This window comes from Pseudorca crassidens, chromosome 13 (genome assembly GCF_039906515.1).
Source record: "Pseudorca crassidens isolate mPseCra1 chromosome 13, mPseCra1.hap1, whole genome shotgun sequence".
NCBI lineage: Eukaryota > Metazoa > Chordata > Mammalia > Artiodactyla > Delphinidae > Pseudorca > Pseudorca crassidens.
In genome coordinates this window covers 23,134,860-23,156,178 of record NC_090308.1, presented here as the reverse complement: position 1 = coordinate 23,156,178, position 21,319 = coordinate 23,134,860, and the positions used below count along the sequence as shown (strand labels likewise).

Here is a 21,319-nt window from a genome sequence, read left to right as displayed (position 1 = left end):
TTACATTGTCACAAATTTATTAATATTTCCTTTTTCCTGATTTTCAAATATTCAACTTTAGATAAATACCAATCTCGATTCCCAAAATAATGGTGTGGATAATTTCTAGTAAAGAGGGAGGAAAAATCCACTCATGCCATATATTTTTGCTTCAATTATACTTTTGGATTTTCTCTGTGAGACTATGGAAGTTGATGTTTGATAACACTATCATAGAAATCATTTATTGTGCCATAGGGTATTCACAGAGCAGTTCAGCTTCTAGTGCTACTAGGGATCTGGAATTACAAGTCACCATAGCTATAACGGAGTACCTGAAAAATCCTTGGCCCATTTAACTATCAGGGTTCTTTCCATCCATCAATTATAATATAATACAGATAATTTCATAATTGTGTGAAGAAAAAGGAAGCTTTTGTTATCACCAGAGCCAATCTGACAAGGATAATTTTGTCTATGGCAGTTTTTTGCATCCAGTGTTAACCCATCATACAAGAATGCTGCCATTCTGATGGAAGTTCATACCTTGACTCCAGTCTCCATTTTCAAGTGGTGCTTTGGTAACAAATTCACTCAAGAGTATGTGTATAACAATACTTGGCATGAAAAAACTACTGAAAAATAAGAAAAAGAGAATATAATGTGGAAGATTCAGAAGAAGATAAATAGTTCCTTAGAAAATAAATAGTTCTTATTTTTTATAAGAAACTTTAAAAACATGATGAACTGACATTATAAATAAATTGTAAGTATACACAGACTATGAAGCAGGAGAGATCCATAGATAATCAAATTTATGTGAAAAGGCAACTAGTTAAGTTTAAATGAGAAATGTAGAAACATGGAAAGATTGAAAAGAATTTGAAATGCAATATCTCATTTAAAATGCATGTGGGAAGCAACAAATAAAATAACACATTGTCAAAAATCTTATTAGTAGTTTAAGGCAGAGAAAAGAGACACATATTAAAATAATGAAAATATTAAAAGATAATTATGGACAGCAGAGCATACAGATGTATACTAAAGCAATACAGGTGTCCCTGAGGGGGGAAAAATATTTGAAAAAAGAAACATCTTAAAATCTCTAATAAATAGCCAATTATAAATATTTGTTTGAAATTGTTTTGTTTTAATCCCTAGTTTAAGTATATTGTGGCAAAATTATGAATTATGTATTTCTATGTTATTTTACTTTCAAGGTTCAATTTCCATCCTAAAATATGGGCAATTTGTGGAAATTTTAAGAGAAGTGAAAAGAGGGTAGTAAACAACCTTTATGCAGGGCTTGCAATGTGCTAGACATTGTTCTACATGCTTTACATGTATTGACATATTTAACTTCAAAACAACCTTAATCCTCAAAATAACCTACATATCAGATGAGGAAACTAAAGAAAAGAGATGATGAATTTGAATAAGTTCTACCCAGCTAATAAGTGGAGGAGGCTTGGGCTTCCATGTAGCCTCTTTATCAACAACATCCATCTTCCTAAATAGAATACACACAAGAAGCCACATAAGGGCATGAATTTTTCTGTTCTATCCCCCACGTATGAAGAGTGTCTGATACATGGTAAACACTCAATAAATTTTTAAATGAATACATACATATTTTTACTTCAGCCTCTTTAATCATATTTTAAACAATACTATTTGCCTAGTCAGTTATAAATGTTAAAACATTTAAAAATTGTACCCCTGACATATTCTCTATAACCTTGAACATATTTTATTTTGTATATTTGGTCCTCTGTTGACAAAAGCTAAAAATTTGCGACTATGAATTGTTCCACAAATTACTCCCTTCCTCAAAGAGACTGCTGTCTCAAAATTTAATTTTAGAAATATAAATTGCCTCTTGGCTTTCATTTAACTTTATCCTAATTTATCTTAGTTCATGTTTACTTAGTTCATGTCAACTCTTTTTTCTCATTTTCTTGCACAAGAGATACATTGCTGGACTTTGATTTTTAAGCTTAATCATATAGCCTTCGATTTCACCATGAGTCCTAACTAATGTACATTATTTGTCATATTGGTATATTTCAAAACATTTATTCATGACTATCGTTTTCAAGGTATTTTTACTATTTGCTGTTGTTTCCTTTTTTACTTTCGACATGAGTTTTAATTTTAATAATAGTTACCTTAAAACAAAAAATACAAATAAGGACTTTTCTATAATTACCATAGTTAAAAAGTATAGTTGCTTGATTTTTTCCCAAAAGGAATTTAGTATAAATGAACTATTCTATTTCTCATTATCTAATTCCTATCTTTGTTAGAGTATTTAGGTTATATCTTGAAAGATTAATATTATGTTTGTTTTCTGTCCAGAAATTCATAATCATAAATCTTTTCTTTTAGGCATCTATATTGCTCTAGAGGTATGTATCTACTATAGAAGGGCTTCAGAATGAAAGTCAATATTTACACACACATACACACACACACACACACACACACTTTGAAACTGGGTCATGACACTGAATTTCTGAGTCCATTACAAAAGAAGCCTACCACAAGTCAAAAGAGTCACCACAAAAGCAACAAGTTTATGCTAAATTAAAGGTTAGAAAAAATATATAAGGAGGAGGACAGTTCCTTGTCTCTGCTCAGAGAAGACCTGGTGAAAGTCAGTTACTTTGGGAGTGAGAAAAGACTATTACCACATGACTCTGAAGAAAGATAAAGGTTAAAGACCCAGGGCCAATCTGTAGAGGTCTGAAACAGGAAAATAATTTTTCAAGGAATTTCCCTCTAATTTATAAATATGACTTCATTTTCATGTTTGCCTACTTTTTTACTCTTCTATAATTGTTTATATCGTCTTTGTACACAGTATCCTTACTTTCTCCCTCACTTTCAACTTCCTTTTTCCCTTTGCAGTTGTCAACTTAAAAAAAGTTTGTCTTGACTGAATAAAATGGCTCTAAAATTGTCATGTAGAGTCAGATATAAAAGACTTCAGAAATGAAACAAGCAGTAACAAATTGAATAAAACCACGAGGTGAAGAAAAGTATTTGCGAGCTATGTTCTAATAGAAAATATTGGGTTGGCCAAAATGTTCGTTCGGGTTTTTCTGTAAGATTGTACAGAAAAACCCAAAGGACCGTTTTGGCCAACCCAATATCATCCACCCAGATCAAGCATTAAAAGATAAAAGGAATTAAAAAATTGTCGGTTCAAAAATGATAGTTGGTTAAGGTTAAAACTTGAAATATATCCATGGAATACAGGACATTGGATTTTCAAAGTCAATGAAAGGCTTGGGACTATGGTCCAACATGAACATAACAGATGAAGCTGAAGTTTAAGAAGCAGTTCAAGTGTTCAGTAGTGTCATGAGCAGAATATTTCTGCAAGTATTTAGCATCTGGCTTCCAATTTGTAGACAGAAATTTCATCTCATTCATGTACAGTCTTTTGATTCACTTAATGTTATGCAAATGATCTACACCTCAGAAATATATATATACTAAAGTATGTAATAAAGAGGTAGCATATAATAAGATAAATAATAACCACATACATATATGTCCATTCCATAATATTAATTATATTCAGTTATGTTTAGGAACAGAGTGTATAATTATTAAGAAATGTAAGTTTTTATATTTTAAACATCTCTAATATTTTAAAAAATATTATTTACATTAAATTTTATGTCATAGCAACTTTACATTTTTCCATTTTAAATTCATAATAAAGTTTAGACAAGAGGTTTTAATTTGAAGTATATAACAGAATGTGATTTAATTTTAAACATTTTGACACTAATTAAGAAAACAATTTACTACATGTATATACTTTTAGTAAATATATGTGACTATCCTGTTTGTGAGAAATGTATATATTGCCATGTCAGAATGTTAACTGCTTGAAATAATCAAATATATTGAATTTACAATTATAGTTAACAACAGTTTGTCATTTATCACTTCATTTTGCTTACTCACAAACATCATTAAAATGATTGTCTTCTTTCTCACAACTTATTTCTTAAAAATTTCCCTCTTTTGTTCCCATCCTAAAATGTTCTCTTCCTCCTCATTGTAAAACTTTCCTCATTTGGCTTCTTGGTATGATACTTGTTTGTTTTTTCTCCTAGACTTGTAACCTTTAAACTCTGGTGTACTCCAGTACAGAATTTTCCTCTTTTCTATTTATGCTTATTCCTTGACAATCTCTGTGTGGTCTAAGGCCAGGTTTCTAATCTTTTTGTGCCCTTGTTTCCCATTTGTGAATTGGGACAATACCAAGCTTATAGAATTATGTGGACTAAGGGAATTAATACACATTTAGAAAAAACTGCTTACAATATGTTCTAAAAATGCTTAGGTTTGCTTACTATGAGACATATATATGTTATGTTATTATTAGTAATGACTCATTAGTCATCTAGCCTCATGGCTTTAAATACTTTTTATAGATCGATCACTCCCAGCTTGTACTTGTACTTCCAGCTCAGACCTTCCCCCAAATCCAGACTAATATACGTAACTTCATTGTCAATATTTCCATTTGGGTGTCCTCTTAGTCTACTCAGGCTACTATAACAAAATACCACAAACTTGGCAATTTATAAACAATAGAAATTTATTTCTCATAGTTATGGAGGCTGAAAGTCTATTGAGACTTACCATCTATTCATATTTAAATGTTTTCATGTGTTGCAGGACTGACTTTTGTGACTGACTCACTGTAATAACTTTGGTTTTTTAGTATCTTTTAATCCGGAATAGCTTCCTCCATTCCCTTACCCCTCCTCACCACACAGAACTTTTTATAAAATAATGTCCTCGTCACCACAAAAAGCCAATATTAAAGGGAAAAATGTGATATATTACCCCTGAAATTCTGGATCAGGAAATCCAAATTGGAGGTAATATTGCTATGAGAGTCTGGAATTCCATTTTTTTAATTCTTAATGTTTTCTACATTAGTAAGATGGAATCACATTAATATAAATGTGATGTGTCCAATGTAATGATAAAACCATAGAAATGCCTTTTCAAATGTGTAATAGGCTGCTAAACTCCGTGATTGTATACCACTGTTTTAAATTCTATATAGTACTACAAATTCTTCTATTTAATGTATTTTCTTCATACCTTTACACCTTAGAAGTAGTGTAACTTTCCATTTTTTTTATGAAAACCCACATGAATATAAGTCATGCTAGATAAGGGGTGTTCACATCTAGGAATAGACTATTTATGCATCCCTAAGTTCTTCAACCATTCTTTCAAATTTTATCCTAAAATTATTATAAATATAGTACATAGCAGGCAAATAGTCACTTATCATTTTAAAGGTAGATGGATTTTTCAGAACATTAGTTTAACCTCCTTATTTTAGTCACTCTATATTGAAAACATGTAAAACATTCCCAGAAAATCAGTTTTATTCTACAGTTGGTAATACTCTTCATATTTATTGAAAATGACATATGCATTTTAAAAAATCTATCCCTCTCACTGCTATTATTCAACAGAGTTTTGGAAGTTTTAGCCACAGCAATCAGAGAAGAAAAAGAAATAAAAGGAATCCAAATCGGAAAAGAAAAAGTAATACTGTCACTGCTTGCAGATGACATGATACTATACATAGAGAATCCTAAAGATGCCACCAGAAAACTACTAGAGCTAATCAATGAATTTGGTAAAGTAGCAGGATACCAAATTAATGCACAGAAATCTCTTGCATTCCTATACACTAATGATGAAAAATCTGAAAGAGAAATTAAGGAACACTCCCATTTACCATTGCTACAAAAAGATTAAAGTACCCAGGAATAAACCTACCTAAGGAGACAAAAGACCTGCATGAAGAAAACTATAAGACACTGATGAAAGAAATTAAAGATGATACAAACAGATGGAGAGATATACCATGTTTTTGGATTGGAAAAATCAACATTGTGAAAATGACTATACTACCCAAAGCAATCTACAGATTCAATGCCATCCCTATCAAACTACCAATGGCATTTTTCATAGAACTAGAACAAAATATTTCACAATTTGTATGGAAACACAAAAGACCCCGAATAGCCAAAGCAATCTTGAGCAAGAAAAATGGAGCTGGACGAATCAGGCTCCCAGACTTCAGACTACACTACAACGCTAGAGTAAGCAAGACAGTATGGTACTGGTACAAAAACAGTAATATAGATCAATGGAACAAGATAGAAAGCCTAGATATAAACCCACACACATATGGTCACCTATCTTTGATAAAGGAGGCAAGAATATAAAATAGAGAAAAGACAGCCTCTTCAATAAGTGGTGCTGGGAAAACTGGACAGCTACATGTAAAAGAATGAAACTAGAACACTTCCTAACACCATACCAAAAAAATATACTCAAAATGGATTAAAGCCTTAAATGTAAGGCCAGACACTATAAAACTTTTAGAGGAAAACATAGGGAGAACAGGCTATGACATAAAACACAGCAAGATCTTTTTTGACCCACCTCCTAGAGAAATGGAAATAAAAACAAAAATAAACAAATGGGACCTAATGAAACTTAGATGTTTTTGCACAGCAAAGGAAAACATAAATAGACGAAAAGACAACACTCAGAATGGGAGAAAATATTTGCAAATGAAGCAACTGACAAAGGATTAATCTCCAAAATATACAAGCAGCTCATGTAGCTCAATATCAAAAAAACAAACAACCCAATCCAAAAATGGGCAGAAGACCTAAATAGATATTTCTCCAAAGAAGATATACAGATTGCCAAAAAACATATGAAAGGATGCTCAACATCACTAATCATTAGAGAAATGCAAATCAAAACTACAATGAGGTATCACCTCACACCAGTCAGAATGGCCATCATCAAAAAATCTACAAACAATAAATGCTGGAGAGGGTGTGGAGAAAAGGAACCCTCTTGCACTGTTGGTGGGAATGTAAATTGATACAGCCACTGTGGAGAACAGTATGGAGGTTCCTTAAAAAACTAAAAATAGAACTACCATATGACCCAGCAATCCCACTACTGGGCATACACCCTGAGAAAACCATAATTCAAAAAGAGTCATGTACCACAATGTTCATTGCAGCACTATTTACAATAGCCAGGACATGGAAGCAACCTAAGTGTCCGTTGACAGATGAATGGATAAAGAAGATGTGGTCCATATATACAATGGAATATTACTCAGCCACAAAAGGAAAGAAAATTGAGTTATTTGTAGTGAGGTGGATGGACCTAGAGTCTGTCATACAGAGTGAAGTCATAAAGAGAAAAACAAATACCATATGTTACCACATATTTATGGAATTTAAAAAAAAGTGATTCTGAAGAACCTAGGGGGAGGACAGGAATAAAGACGCAAACGTAGAGAATGGATTTGAGGACATGGGGAGGGGAAGGGTATGCTGGGACGAAGTGAGAGAGTGGCTTGGACGTACATACACTACCTAATGTAAAATAGATAGCTAGTGGGAAGCAGCCAAATAGCACAGGGAGATCAACTCGGTACTTTGTGACCACCTCGAGGGGTGGGATAGGGAGGGTGGGAGGGAGACACAAGAGGGAGGGGATATGGTGATATATGTATACGTATAACTGATTCACCTTGTGATACAGCAGAAACTAACACACCATTGTAAAGCAATTATACTCCAATAAAGATTTAAAAAAAATTTTTTTAAATCTATCAATGTGAACATGGTGGTTTATTTTTTCCCCTCATAGAGAAAAACATATAGAATACCTGAAGCATTTTGCCTTATGCATATCCCTATAGATACAGATGAATTTGAGAAGAATATAAATGATAAGGGAGAAACAAATAAATACATTTTTCTGAATTAAAGTAGGAGAAATACAACAAATGTCTCTATATCACATAGACTTTATGTTTCTGAATAACTCATGTTCCAGAATAATTCTGCAGATATTCAAGAAACTTGTTTATCTATTTGGTCACTCACTTATATTTTAAAAGCAATATAATCCTAGTGTTTTTAGATTGCTTACATTTAGAATTTCTCAGCATTTCCACATGCTTTCTGAATGAGAAACTTTTAATTCCAAAGATTGTTGACAGAACTGACTCAAGCACATTGGCTCATGCACGATATGTTGTCCCTTCTTTGGAACTGTACATATTGTTTTTCTTCCTCTTGTGGATGTTTATTTGAAGGATGAGTAGGTCACTCTTAGCAGGAGAGCTATTCACGTGACTGCCAGATACTGAAGACATATGAGTCAGTTCCACACAGACTACAAATTATACATGCTGGATAAATCTATATTCATATTTGCACTTGACCTAAGCTTCAACTTTAAAAATAGATTTAACAGAAATTATACGGAAATTCAAAAATTGTTTGGCTAGGAAGCAAACAAGTTATGCAACACAATTTTATAAAGGAATGTTCCCTCTGCTGAAAGAGATCACATTAGCAGTGAAATACTATATGTCAGCCTGAACTTAAGCCCAAACCCAAGAACATATTGTACACAAAACTTCTGAAATCTATTTATCTGCTGTGTGATTGATAGCTACTACTGCAGTTTGGAGACCTCAGGACGGGATTGCCTTTCCATCCTTTGTCATTATAGAATATTCTTTGAATGTAGAGTTATAGCCCTTTCAGCGCCAGGGCTATTTCAGGAAAATAGCCCAGGTTTCTGGGTGCTAGTTAGCATATAAGAACCTGGGCTCAATAGGCAAGGAGCTGGTTTCAAATCCTAGCTCAGCCACTAACTTGATCACATGTAGAAATTATAACAACTGCATTAGTTTCCTCATTTGTTAAACATGGCTAATAATGACCCTACTTCACAGGGCAGAGTTCAGGTGTGCCTTATGTGACATAATCTTTTAAAAGACTGTCTGTTATATACCTACTTAAGATATGCTTGCTGTGTTTTTAATTAGGTCTCTTTAATGTACTGTTGCACAATAAGCCTATAGTGTACAGATTGTGATTTTTGCAAAATTTTATTATGCATTCCAAGATCTCAGAAATATTTGTCCTGCCTCTTTTCCCTGTATATACAATTTTTAAAAAATTAACCTGCTTTTAACAGGGAGCTGCATCAAATCAAAAGAAAAAAAACAACTAAATCTGCAGCAAACACAGATAGAATTTTGAATTCTACATCAGATCTGAATTCCTTCTTCCTTGTTGGAGCAATGGGAGTTGCTAGAGTAGGCACTGAAAATGTCTCAATTTGGAATTACCACTTTGTGTTTTTTTTAACAAGAAGACTTCACTATTCTCTTCTGAAATCTTAGATTTCAGAGGATAAGCTAATTTGAGCATCAGAAAGAAGATTTGTAGGAGAATGGTTGAATTTGGAGATTATACATATGTTTCTTATGAATTATTAATAGTAACCAATATTTTAAAGAATTGCACATATTGATTCTCACAGCAGTCTTATGAATTATTATTGTTCTAGTTTCACAGATGAAAAAAAAGATAATAGTTTAAGGATCTTTTCAGGTTTTCATAGGTAGTAGGTGAAATATTCAGAATTAAAACACAGATGTGACAAACTGACCAAACAATACTGTTTCGTGGTTAAAAAAAAAAAATGTTTTAATCAAAATGCAGAGCCTGACTTTTCTCTATGCATTTCTATAGGCACTTCTGGGCAGGCACTAAGGCTGTTTACTAATTCTCTCTTTTCTATAATGCTATTAAATAACCAGAAAACTTACCCAAATGTCTGCATATTCCAGTAAAGACGTTTGGCTTAACATATGGCATTCAGATACTATCTTCTGAACTATCCCCTAGAGATATGGAGGCCAGTGCCCTTGAAGAGATAGGACTTTCTGATGTCAGTAATAAGAAAAGACCAAAAACAAACAAAAAACCTACATCACAGATCATCTTTCCCAGAACTTTCTGTTCCTGAGTGTCGACAGTGAGGATACTCATAGTTAGCAGAGGGGAGATGGGGGTGGCTACACAGGGAGGGACCTTGTAGGGGACATCAAACTGTTCTAGAACAAAATAAATATTTTTAGTCAGATTATCTAGTTATATGCTATTTCTGTCTGTTATCTAGTAGAAGTACTGTCTAGCCCTATCATGTTTCTTTCTGTTATCTAAGTTCTTTTGTTTAAATATCAGAAACCAGTTTCAGCTGGGCTATAGAAAGACTTTTTTTTTTTATGCCATTAGTTCATGCTTAGGTTCATAAAAGTGGCAAATAATTCCCTGCATAACCAAAAGTGGAAAATCTGAAGTTGACTTTCAAAATAAATTACAAATAACTTCAATTGTGTCAAAAGGCATATAGAATGAAATAATCAACACCTGTGTAACCACTCCTCAGTTTATGAAACAAGACATTACAAATGGCTATGAAAACCTCAGTGTCTGCCACTCTGTCACCCCATTTCCCCATTACCAGGATACCATTACACTGAATTTGATATTTATTATTTTTACACACATATTTTTTAACCTTACTGCAGGTACTTATTTTTTTAAACAAGGTACTTTTTTTTCTGCTAGATTGCATAATTTTAAACTTTATACAAATAATATTATTCTCTTCATATCCTTCTACCTTTTTCACTCAAATTTACGTTTTTGAGATTTACCCATGTTGATACAAGTAACTCTAGTTCATTCATTGTCTGTTATATAACACTGTAAGGATACAAAATCTATTCCTTCTTCAGTGAGCATTTAGATATCTTCCAATTTCTTGCTTCACAAATGTTGCTGCTTTGAACATTTTACACATCTCAATATGCATAAGATCTTGAGTATTTATGAGTGGGATGGAAGGGGTATTACTATCTTCAAATGTGCTAGCTATTCATTAAACTTGTCTTTCCAAGTGATTACAGTATTTAACATTCTCATTAATAAGAAAACTTTTCAGTAAAACTAGACTATTAATTTCATGAGTATGAAAATTGTCTCTTTGTTATTGTAGTTTGTATTTTCCTGATTATTATTGAAATTTCATTTCATATTTTTATTGGTTTTTCATGTTTACTTGCTTGAACTGTCCTTTAATGTTATTTGCTTACCTTGCTATTTATAGACTGGATAGTTTGCTTAATGATTTTAAAGTGTCTCTGATGTAATCTCTACTAGACCCTTAAGAGTTACATACATTGCAAGTACCTTACCCACCTGTAACTCATAGTTGTTTTTTTCTTTTGTTGCATAAGCATTTTAAATTTTAATACAGTCAAGCATCATATTATGTTGTTCACAAATATCTTTACCAATGGCCATAACAAGATTTTTTTATACTTGCACATTGATCTTTATGTGTTGGGTAAATTGGGAGTTCAAATTTATTTTATTTTTCATAGAGGACCATTTGTTTAGATTTTTAAAATCATTTCCTCACTTCTCTCATGTCATTTTTTCATAGCTAATAAGTCTGTGTCTAGGCTTATTTAGTTCCATTGGTCTGTTTATCTATCTGTGAGCCAACCAATGTCTTGCTTCTATTGTCTGTGTTAGAAATACTCTGAAATTGGCACCTTTTTTTTTTTTTTTTTAATTTTTGGTGAAACATCTACAGAACTATCAGGGGCAATTTTTCTTCCCTTCTTCCTTTTCTCCTCTCTCTCTCTCTCTCTCTCTCTCTCTCTCTCTCTCTCCGTCTTTCTGTAGATTCATGTACTGATTCAATTCCTTCAATATACTTGTAGGTATATGGATGTTTGTTAATTCTCCTTAAGCCAGGTTTACTCAGTTATATTTTACTAAGAAACAGTCTATTTTGTCATATTTCCATAATTTTCCTAAAGTAAGTTAATATATGCATTTTCTAGTTTCTTAGTCTCTAATTATAGCTTTGTCTCCTTTTTAATTTCTAATATTTTTGTTATTTCTACATACACTCTCATTTTCTTGATTCATCTCACCAGGGTTTTATCAATTTTATGAACCTTATCAATTCAATCACTGGCTTTTTTAAACCCTCTGTTGCATCTTTGTTTGTCTTATCTAATTAATTTCTGCTCTATACTATTACATGTTATAACATTTTTGTGGATTATTCTATAATCTCTTTTTTTCAAACTTTTAAATGAGGTATTTGTTCATTTTTTTCTTCTTAAATTTAAACATTCAATGCCATAAATGACATTCAATTTATTTCTCCTAGATCCTGTTGGTTGAGCTCTGCACCATTGTCATTAATATTTATACCTAAGTATTTTCTAATTTCCACTATGATTCCTTCTTTGATCTATGATTCATTCAAGAGGATACATTTACTGCATTTTCATTAAGTTATTTTTACTTATATCTTAATTACACTGTTGTCAGATAAAACACTCTTCACAATAATTATTCTCTAAAGTTTGAAACATGGCTTATGGGCTAGCATATGTTAAATTATTTTAAAATTCCATGTGCTCTTGAGAAGCATGTGGATTTCTAAATTGCTAGATTCAGGATCCTATACATAGCCCTTAAGTCAAGCTTATTACTAATGTTATTTAAGGCATCTGTATCCTCAAGAGACATGATCAACCTGTTACTTGAAGAGGGGTGTTAAAATCTCCCACAATATTGGTGAATTTCAAAACACTCAGTGGTTATATTCATTTTTGTTTTATATGTGTTTAAGGCTATGTTATTTTGTAATGACAAATTTAAAATTGTTTCTTCCCAATGAATTATATTGTTTAATGTATGCAGTAACCTTTATTTTATAGTTTTGCCACCTAGTCTATTTTTTCTTTTGTTTAATCTTTTGATCTTTCTTTTGTTTAATATTATTTGCTATTTATTAATATTGTTATTATATTGTGATATATAATGTATATCATATATATATTATTTTCTCAGACTTTCTGTGCTTATATATTTTAGGTGTATTTCATGTAAACAACAGATTTTTAAAACTTGTGTCTACAATTTTCCTTTAACAGGCAAATTAAGTCCACATGCACTTCCTATAATTATTGACATATTTGTATTTTTGCTAATATCTTTTTTGGTTCTTGCTTTTTACTCTGCACTTCCATATTCTTTCCCATATCTCATTGCATTTCTTCCTCATTTGGGGCTTATCATTCTTCTCCCTCTAGTACTTTGGACATCATATTTTATATTTCAATTATTTTAACTGTTATCAATTATTAAATGTTCATATTATTTTAGCAAAGTTTACAGTTAATATATTTTTATACTTTTCTTTCAAATAATTCTAGAACATTAGAAATTCTTAACTTCAATTAACTGTCATTTGACTTGCATTCTACTATAAGCCAATATTTTAGTTCCACCTTATTTTTACCTACAAAAGTGACCATTTTGATTTTTGTTTTATTCAGTCAAACTTTGTTTAGTTTTACTCATATGTTTACAGTTTTGCTGTTGTTGTTAACTGATCATGTTACATCATAGTCCTTCTTCTGGCTTTAATTTCTTCCATCCAAAATACACACTTCGGAAATTCCTACATAAGGGTCTTTTAGTAATAAATCTGTTTTTGTTTGCCTAAAAATGTTTTTGTTTTGGCTACATTCTTAAATTATTTTGTGCATGATTATGAAATACTACGTTGACAGATATTTCTGTGTTATCACTTTCAGTATACTATTTTACACTCTGGCTATTACGTACTGTTGTCATTTTAAAAATATGCTGTCAGTCTAAAAAATGTGTGTGGAGGGGCTGGCCATATTCAAATATTGCTTTTGTCTTTCTGAGTTCTATAGATTTACTAAAATTTATCTAAATTTGCATTTTACACAATTTATTTATTGGCTTAAAATATTCTGTGAATGTATATAAATTCAAACCCCAGATCTGCATGAAGATATGCTTCTTGTGCTTAAAAATATGAGTTATATCTATTTTTACCCCACTCAGAATTTAGGCCATAACAGATAATTCCTTGTTGTCTTACTTTGGCTTTTTTTCCTTCTATTCCACTATTGAATTAAGGGACTCACATATTGCTATTTTACATAGAAGACTCAATTACAGCACTCCAGCCTGCCTGGTCTCTTTCTATGCATTTCTTAATACTCAAACTTTTCTGTTACCAAGACTGGCAAATGTAGTACCTGACTACCCACTTTATTTTCTATTCGCTTTTATTTTTGATTCCTAAAAGGTTATTTACCCATGATTTCTAGGTGTTTCTTAGTGAGGTGTTTTTCAGGTTATCCATTTTACTATATATGTCTGCGATATAAATTGCAGGTAATTAGTATCGTCTGCATTTGATGTTTATGAAGGTAGCTTGCAAGTGTCTTACTCAGCTCATTTTGGGGTATTGAATTTAGTATTTACAGTGCTTTTATACAGTTTCTTTCTCTTCTCTAACACTTCTACCCAACGCCACCTCAAAAAAATTTTTTTAAAGAAAATAAAGAAAAAAACATATAAAATGATTTTAAAGGAGGTGAAATGGTAAAAAAGAAATATTTAGAAAACACTGAGTGTCTAGCATATGTGCCACCTACACAATGGAGCTTATTAAATACTACTGAATAACTACAGACTAAACCAATTTGTCAATCAGTAAATTAAATTGAATTTCATACTGTAAGAGATGGATTTATTCTAAGATTTATATGATGAGGGAGCTATAATCTGTGAATAAGAAGATATGTTCTCACATTAACATAAGTTCTTAAAATATGTATTCTGACTGACTAAATTGGCTTTATGATTCCAAAATTTATAGTACAATTTTAAGCCTAAATAGTATTTTGGTTTTTAAAAAGTAAAAAAAACACAACAACTTGATATTGTAATTTAAAAATAACTATAAATAGATTATAAAACATACTTAAAGCTCTTCAATTTTTCCTGTTTACTGAATAACCTTATTTAATTATCTACCATAAGCACATTTGGATATGCAGGTTTTGAATGAAAAGCAAATGATTTAGAACCTATTTTTGCCATTGAAATCATATTTTTGTCATTTTCATGGTTCATTTTTTAAAGAATAAAGGAGACACCAAAATTTGCAGGTCTTAGTCATAAGTTATGGGACTGGGCAAACACTAGCATGAAGAATATTTTAGAATAGTAAGGATAATGTCCATTCTTATAATGAGGTCAAAATTTTTTATTTTCTGCAAAGAAACTCATATACATATAATTAAAATCTCAGATCAATGATAATTATATTATATAAGATAATATATATCCTATTACACTGGTATAGAATTTAGTAACCTGGAGAGATGGTGACAGTTTTGAGTTTCTACAAATTCTCCTACAAATGACTGAACAACTCAGATAGCAAAACCAAAATATCCATAGACAATAACAATAACAAAACGAGTGGCACAGTATATAAGAATGGGAAAAAACCCAGGAAGATCACGAAGACCTTTGTGGTATCAGCTTCTTTACAGGACAAAGTGGAAGGTAGAAAAAGATGTTTCCAGTGCCTTGAGAGCTAGAAGACCCATACATCATTCAAAGGTACTCACTGGATGATTTAGTAAGCCAATCTCAGAAGAAGGTTAAATGGGATTTGCCAGGTTCAATTTGAAGTTGAATGCAAGAAAGAAGTGCAAGTGAGTGCACGTCAAGTTTATGTTGTTGATGCTTTTAGGTTCTATGAACTCACACAACTAACCAAATAAAGTTTCCTTCAGGGATAGACATACTGTGAAGAATCTCTTAATGTAGAAACCATATTGACAAGACTAGAAATAACCCAAATGTCCATCTATAGGCACTGGTTGAATAAAATATGTTTCGTTCACATGATGGAGAATTATGCAGCTATACAGAGTGTAAAGAATAGCTATATAGACTACGACTAACTCTTCAGGGTACAAATTATGTGAAAACTCAAGAAAGAGACAATGTATACAGTTTGGTAATTCTTATCTAAGAAAGTTATAGATAGAATTAAACATGTTTGTATTCTCTTATTTTTTAAAAAAACGTACAGTGAAAGATACTGTTATTTATGTGGGAGAGGAGAGTGTAGGATGCGTCAGGGGCAATATCTAGACTTTTCTGCTAGATCTTGGGTTTTAGATTTCATGCTGGAATCATGTAAATTTTTTACATAACAAATGAACTGAAATTTGCATTGAGTTGACAGCTTAGATAAGCAGAAAGAAATTATGCCAAGTGACCTAAAAACATTGTAATTTGACTGTAATGCCAATAAGGAAATATAAATTAGGAGTAAAAAAGAACTGTAAAAATACCCTAGAATTATGTTCAGTAAAAACATATTTGGGGTCATAATTTTGGTATTGTTATTCATAAACTATTATATGTATACAATATATAAACTAAGGTATTACTTAAAGTCTTTAAGAACCAATATCTTTAACCAAAGAGAAAAGAAAAATAAATATAAAATAAAAGAGGCTAGGTAAGATGCTAAAATATTTTATTCGAATTGAAAATATCAGTATGAGTCAGTATGAGTGAGGCAATTTCTGTTAAAGAAACATTATCTCACTCTAACTGCTGAAAAGGCCAAAAAATAGGGAACGATTCAGTAACCATCAGGAACCGAGAGCAAAGGCTATGTCTCTATTGTCTACATACCACAGGAACCTGTGCTTTTTGGAGATTTGGCTAATTTCAGTTCTGCAACAGGAAGTGGAAAATATGAGCTTGGACTCCCTGTTTTATCATAAAACAATGAAGCCACCAAAAACTACTCCAGTCTTGTCAAAAATGCTCAATATCAACCTGAAGAGACTTGCATTGATAATACAGAAGACAGTTTGAACTCTAATAAGATTTTAACAGTAATGGATTGAAGAACATTAAGTATGTTACAATTTTTTATTTCAAAAATGATAGTACTAAAAAGCACAAACAAAAATCTTCTTTAGACATATGTGGAAGATGTTACAGAGCTTCCATTGTCCTGAAAACTGGTCAATGAAGGGAAAGAATCAAGCATAACCCTGCCTTCCCTTTAGGAGCTGTACCTCAGGTTAACCAAATAGACAATGAGGGGAATTCCCTCTCTACAGAAGGAACCCAGCTGATAAAAAGAGAAATGATAGATCAAGAATATCACCATTTTACAAACACCTGTTGGAAAAAAAAAAGATCTTGGCAAGTTTCCTCAATAGCCACTATAATCTCACAGAAATAGAAATGACCAGATCTCATGTGACTCTTGATGAAAGGACACACCAACACTTACAATGAATCTTTTCAAAAACCCTTCCCTGAATCAGATCAAACCTCCAGAGCTATCTACCAGTGTTCAGGAAATATAGAGACAGAGAAATGTTTTTGGTTTTGCTTTTGTTCTCCTTTAAGTGCCAGAAAAACTCAATCAACAAAAAACAGAACGTGAGAAATTATAAAACCAATACAGAATCCACTGCAGTTTATTCAAAACAATGTTTTGAAAGAAAACAAATAAGAGAGAAGGATAAATTACATATAAAAGACATTTAAGAACACATTTACTGAACACAATATTTGGATCCTAATTCATTGGAAAAAAATGAAATAATCAGGAAAATTTGAATATTGTCTATTGGAGACTTTTAAGGTAGGTATTGTTGGGTTGTTAGGGATTATAAATTAATCATGGATATCTGTTTCAAAGTATACTTATCTTTCGGAGAAGTTTATTGAAATAGTTATGAACTAAATGATATTATGTTTGGCATTTGTTTCCAAAGGGTAACGGTGAACATGAATAGAAACATAGGTGTATGAAAAAAGTGATGATGAATATGATAGCTGGGTAATGGCTTCTGTGGGTTCATTTTACCATTGTTTTTTCTTTGCATATGTTTGAAATTTTCCATTAAAAAAGCTAATCTGAAACCTTAGAAAGCCTCAACCCCTTCCAAAGAACATGTCACAATTATCTAACTTCATTTTCCTAGACTTCACATCTGTTTTCACTGCGTTATATCCCTAAGCCTAAGGATAGTCCAAAAGAAGTCATCAAGTTGATTGGTGATATGAACTGATCAAGTTTAAGAACCAAAATCAGAACTTAATCTTTATTGTAATGACTGTCTGTTGTTCCACTTAGAATGAGAGCTTGACAAGGGTAAAACCACATCTTATATTTATGATAACATCAAGGCTTACTACAGCATCTGGAACTTTCAGCTATTCAATAGGTGTTTTAAGTAAACAGGAAAATTCATTAACATATATGCACAATTATTTTCAAAAGGATGTTTTGATTAGTTTAACACACATTTTTTAATTATGATTAAACTGGAGACCCCTAATATTACCAGTCACTCTAACAGTTTTATATACTTCGAAGGATTCAAATTACAGAATTAACTGCACTCACAATTTGTTTTTGTTGTTTTAATAACATCAGATTTGTTTTGAGAAAAACTGTTTAACAACCTTGGCAACATATGTTGGTCAGCACTCAGTCTTCTCTGGAAAAATTGAAGAGTCCTCAGACAGTGTCTTATTTCCTTCTGATCAGTAAAACAATAAAATCTTTAACTATTTGATGAGATTGGGTAATGATTAAAAAATTCAAGATCTTATTATAAACTTGTGACTGAGAAGCTTAGGGGGCATTCATGACCAGTAAAAGTGAATACAATGCATTATGACATCAAAAAGAGTTGGGTTGTAATTATAACTAAGAAAACTGAACTCTAACAAAATGGAGAGTATTCTGTTTGAAGGAAAAATATTAACCAATCATAGGGGGTAAGCTGTATTCAGTCATGAAAAAGGGTTTGGGTCAATGTATCTACAGCACTGAGCAAATGAGAGAGAGCCCTAAAAAGTAAAAGTGCCTATTTGACAGGTATATATATAAATATATATATAATATATATAAATATAAATCTGGGTTTCAGATTTAAATATAAATCTGGGTTTCATAATTCAGAATATAAATCTGGGTTTCATAATTCAATGACAGTGCTCAATATCAGCCAATAAAATGAGAGAGAGAGAGAGAGAGAAGAGAGAATATTTGCTGATAAGCTGACATAAGAATTCAGTTTCCCTCCACAGTTATTTTTTATTGTGATTAATAAATTGATAGTCCTCTTAAATATGTGTTTGATGAGTATGTCAGGACCTAAGGAATGAATAATTTCTGGGTAGTACACTGATAATAATCACATTTCTAAAACTGCCTTAGTAACCTCATCAAAACTCTGAGGGAGAGAGAGAGAGATTTTAACATTTCTAACAAGAGCTATCAAAAAAAAAATCACAGTATGTGTTCTAGGGGTTAGTAAAGAGAGCAAAGAATCCTAATTTTATATTTTGACAAATAATTATCTTAATGGTAAACAATTATACCTTATAATTATGATTACTATGCCTTATTTTGTTTCTATTAATGTGTCTACATTATATTCATTCTTATTCCTGATATCAAAACCCTTGAATACAGTGAAGTCATGCTAGAATGCCCTGTTTAATGTTCCAAATAACCAATCATAATGATTTAATTTACAAAAATGGGAGCCATATTCCCTGAGCTCTAATTCTACCTCTATGGCTTACTAGCTTTGTGGCTTTGTTCAATGACCTCTGTCTTATTTTGACCATTTATAAATTGGACTTATTAATGAAACTTACTTCATAAATTGTCCATTGTTACTCTGTTATTTTTCCTTTTACATCTGTAGCACCCATCACCACCATTAATGATGCATTTAGGCTAACACACACACACACAAATTACTTTTAAGATTTTTCCTGCATATAAATTATTTCCTCATATAAATCTTTATCAATCATTATTGCCAAAAAGAATACGAATATTTTAAATATATTTTTCCAAAAGATTTTTTAATTTGTAAAGACCAAAATACTGGTAAAACTGTCTTGGGAAATTAGCTATCAAAATGCTGCCAGCTAAAGAAAAATATTTTATGGGAATTTTAAGGAAAAATATATTTTAAGGGAAATATTTTAAGGAAAATTTAATTCATCAAGTTTGTTATTCATGCTTATTGTATGAACCAGTCAGAAAATTTTTAGGGTAGACATCATTATTATTACCCTCATTTTGCAAATAAAAAACAGACTTTGAGAAGTGACTTGCCTAAGGTAGTCTAGTTAGTGGTAGCTGGGACTTGGGGCAGGTTTGATATTTGGTGGTCATCAGAGCCCTGTCCACCAAGTTGTCCACAACGTATCACAGAGCAATTCCAGAAGAAAAAGTGTAGTTATTAAAATGTACAGCCTATTAAAATGTACAGCCATTCATATGTTGAAGCCCTAAGCTCCAATGTGACTGTATTTGGAAACAGTGCATTTAGGATGTAATTAATATCAAATGAGGTCATAAATATGGTCCTCGATCTGGTAGGATTAGTGTCTTTATAAGAAAAGACACAACAGTTCCCTTGTTCCACCCACCCTGCAACTGCCTTTTGGGACACAGCAAGAAGATGCCCACTGCAAGCCATGAAGAGAAGCCTCATCAGGGTCTGAGGCTGCCAGAGCTGGATCTGGGACTTCTAGCCTACGGAACAGTGAGAAAATAAATTTCTGTTGTTTAAGCCACCCAGTCTGTGGTGTTTTGTTATGACAGCCTGAGCTAACTAATTCTGAGCTTTGTTCTCATTCTCAGAAGTATCAGCTGGATTTGTGTAAAATATGATGCAAATTTCACACGGAGGAGTTTTCTGTTTTCTGTCTTATATGTGTACTTTCTTTAATCTTGCATCTCCTTTCTTATGTTCCCTGAGCCTTGAATTATTTGTTTCTGGGTACAGTTTAACATAGGCTATTCCACAGGTCTGGGATTGTTCATTTTGCCAACCTTACATTTCCTAGCGACTATGGCTATGCTCTCCTTAAGTGTCAGTTCTTTGGAAAAGCCTTCTGTTTTTATCATTTGGACTTGGTGCTTGGTGATAATAGAAAGCCTATGATTTTTTGTCTTTCCTCTGAACTAGAATTCAAATGATGGATATGCTAAACACAACTGTTGCTGTGTATAATGACATTCAGTATGTGGATGCTGCATCCAGATTCCATTTTAGGGCAGCCATCTGTCCGTTAGCTGGCAAAATATTGGAAGATTTATACCTTAATAAAACCACACGCATAAGTGCAACCTACACTCCTTCATGTGCCCTCCAAGAAGCTTCACATTCGCTAGTGAATTTTCTTTAGCTTTTTACTAACTTTAAGACTATTTGGTAGTGAGATTTTAGACCTGTTAAGCCTGAATACGAGGATTTTAGCATATTTCTCACTTGGTATGGTTTTCAGTAAATCTTCATAAATTGACATGAATATCATGAAATTTAAAAGATTAAGAAATAGTCTCTATTTTTCTAGGCCTATACAAACTAATATTTTTTAGCACTGCAGAGCTTATAAAACCTTTTCCCTTCTTTTTAAATTTAATATCCAGAGCAACCTGTGGG

The 21,319-nt window shown here is 32.0% G+C and overlaps 1 long non-coding RNA gene across 1 annotated transcript in view; it reads right to left on the bottom strand.

Annotated features, from left to right (window-relative positions):
• The window catches only part of LOC137204956 (uncharacterized), a 68,943-nt gene extending 59,090 nt beyond the window's left edge, over positions 1 to 9,853 (bottom strand). Inside the window, exon 1 of the long non-coding RNA XR_010933928.1 lies at positions 9,701 to 9,853. This is a non-coding gene — a long non-coding RNA (uncharacterized lncRNA). The remainder of the gene's footprint in view (positions 1 to 9,700) is intronic.
• Between the last annotated feature and the right edge of the window lie 11,466 nt (positions 9,854 to 21,319).